The sequence below is a fragment of the Echinops telfairi genome, unplaced genomic scaffold (genome assembly GCF_000313985.2).
Source record: "Echinops telfairi isolate 266 unplaced genomic scaffold, ASM31398v2 ScPeMD7_7469;HRSCAF=8507_0, whole genome shotgun sequence".
NCBI classification, from domain to species: domain Eukaryota; kingdom Metazoa; phylum Chordata; class Mammalia; order Afrosoricida; family Tenrecidae; genus Echinops; species Echinops telfairi.
Genome location: NW_022111372.1, coordinates 73,418,013 through 73,420,906, shown reverse-complemented (window position 1 = coordinate 73,420,906; position 2,894 = coordinate 73,418,013).

Sequence of the window (2,894 nt, the reverse complement as noted above, 5' to 3'; positions counted from 1 at the left end):
TGGGTGCTGTTACGCAAAAACCGCGATAGAGTGAAGCCGCGGAAGTCGAAGCGCGAAGTGGCGAGGGTTCACTGTATATATATTTAGATAGATAGATAACACAAGAAGTAAACAGTTAAATTATAAAGCAGTACAAATGGCTCAGTACAATTCAAATATATTAGACAGTTGTGAGACACTGGCAGTCCTTCAAGTCTTGAGGGCCGCCTGGTAGTCCTCTGTAGAGAGACTCAGATTCTCTCGGCACCAGCAGCCAACAGCAAAGCAAGTCACCAATAGTCAGTCCCCGGCTCAAGAGATGTAAATTCCAATTGTGTGATGAAGCAGGTCTTGAAAGAACCTCAAATTACAGTGCCACAGTCCATGGGTTAGGTGTCCCACAGGTAGTGTAGCTTGCAAATTGAGGCACAGAACAAGCAAGGCAGCCACACACTGGTCTGATGATCAAAGAGAGAGAGACAAGAAAGGCGAGGCTCGCCAAGCCATTTATCTCTCCACCCTTCAATTAATCCCACATGTGTTTATCAGCCAGGCTGGCACAATACACTAACTACCTCAATGCTTCAGGGCCATGTTAGCCTGGTGATCTACTTCTGAAAATTAGCTAATGCAAACTTCAGGGATCACAACAGAACTTTGTCAACTTGCTTGTTTTGGACACATCACCAAGAGGGATCATGTTTGGTGAAGTTCAGGGCCAATGAGGGCCTAGAAGACCTTGAGTAAGATGGATTGGCAATTGTAATGATGAATCCTCATATGCCAATGATTGTGAGAGATGATGCTAGAATGGGATATATTTTCTTTTGGTTCATATAAGGTAACCATGGTCCAAGTTGACTAGTCAACAGGAGTTTTATGGATGGATTGAATAGTTTCTCCCAAAATACAAGGGGGCACCAAAACAAACAAACAAACAGGAAAAAAACTCCGCTGGGCAGATCTTTCTCAGTACACATTTTTCCCTGCTAGGGAAGCAGTGAACAACTGGCTCTGAGTTAGTGCACCCAGTGGTGTCACCTGGGAAGGTTCTTTCTGGTCAAAGTGATTTTTTTTCATAAAAGCAGATTGACCCGAACCTTGTTATTTTGTGATGGCCAGTTTAAGAGAATAGAGGGTGACTGTGAAATTTTGTTTCCTGCTCGGTAAAAATGCTGCACAAACTGTTATGATGTTGAACACAGCTTATAAAGACAGCACTTTGGGAAAAACTTAAGTGTACAAGTGGTTTTTTTCATTTCAAAAAAGATGAAATGTTGATTGATGACCGACCTGGTTCTGGACATCTGCCAACTTCCTGAGTGGATGAAAATGTCTACAAAACTCGTACACTTGTGCTTGAGGACCAGCGATGGAGCATTGAAGAGATGGGGAAGTGATCTAGACTAGCATGGAGCTCAATTCAGTGAATTTATCAAACTATTTTGGGAATGAAAAGGGTTGTTGCAAAATTTGTGCCTGGGGTTCTGACTGGCTGGGAGAAGTATTGAATAGAATCATGCTATGCTTTGAAAGAACAGCCCGTAAGCAACCCAGACTTTTTTCACCCAAGGTCATTACTGTAGATGAGATATGGTGCTATTCTTATGGCCCCCAAAGCAAACATCAGTCAAGCCAGTGGAAGATGCCATCATGCCCCCCACCCCTCCTAAGATTTCATCAAGTGAAAAAAAAAATGAAGATGATGCTCATTTGTGTTTCTTGGTTTTGTTTTTTATGCCAGAGGGATAGTGCATTTGGAGTTCATTCCACCAGGTCAGACTGTTAGTCAAGGTTTCTATTGGGAGGTTCTGAAAAAAATTGCATAACAGTGTGAGACAAAAAAGACCTGATTTGGGGCAGATGAGGCAATGGTTTTGCCAACATGACAATGCATGTGCTCATGAAGCCATCTCAGTGTGCCAGTTTTTGGCAAAAAACAGCACCTCTCTTGCCCCATGCACAACTCACATGACCTTGCTCCTTGTGACTTCTTTTTGTTGCCAAGAATGAAGAGGGATATGAAAGGACAGTGAGTTGACAATGTAGAAGAGGTGAAAAAAAGAAAAAGGAAAAAAAGAGGAGGTACTGTCAGCCATCCAAACAGATGAGTCTGAAAAACGTTTCCATGAATGGAATTAAGTGTAATGGAGAGTACTTTAAAGGTGATAAGTTTGTGTTGTAAAATAATATAAATACATAATTTTGAAAAAAATTCTGTTTTTTTGGGCAGGGTATCCCCCACCCCATGTGTTCTAAATACATATGGCAACAATTTGCTTATGGCAATAATCTCATTTGGTCATGGGTTGTTTTTTGTTAGGTTAATGAGACTGGATTAGTGTAGGGTGTGTCTTAATTCAATCTCTTTGTGATGTACAAAGAATTCTATAGGCAAGTGAAAAGGCATAGATGATGGGAGAAGAAGCCAAGCCACATGAAGATTGCTCAGCAACAGGAGTTTGGAAGAGATGAGAACTTTTCTCCAGAGCTGACAAAGAAAGTCTTTTTCTAAACTGTGAAACAATAACATTGTATTTGTTAAAGCTACCTTTGTTCCAGCAGCTCCAGATCACTAAGACAAGCTGCTCCCTATGTAATGCAGCATGGCAGAAGGTATTTGTTGTCTTCTCTCTGAAACCTTCAGTAAAAGCCACGGTTCACTTATGTCATGTGAATGGATTCCTTGGGTCCAAGCTGAAGAATGATTGAACTTCACATTGGGTTTCTTCAGCAGAACATACAGATGGTCCCCAGGATGGGGAATCAGGAAAGAGGCCAGAAAGAATAAATCCCAAGAAATGATAGCACTTCTCAAACCATGGAATTGGGCTGTGGAGGCAATCCTAGCTTAATTTCTGTTCCACAGTTAGAAGCTGTCAAGTGAGCTCTGACTCCTTGACCTCATGCAGAGC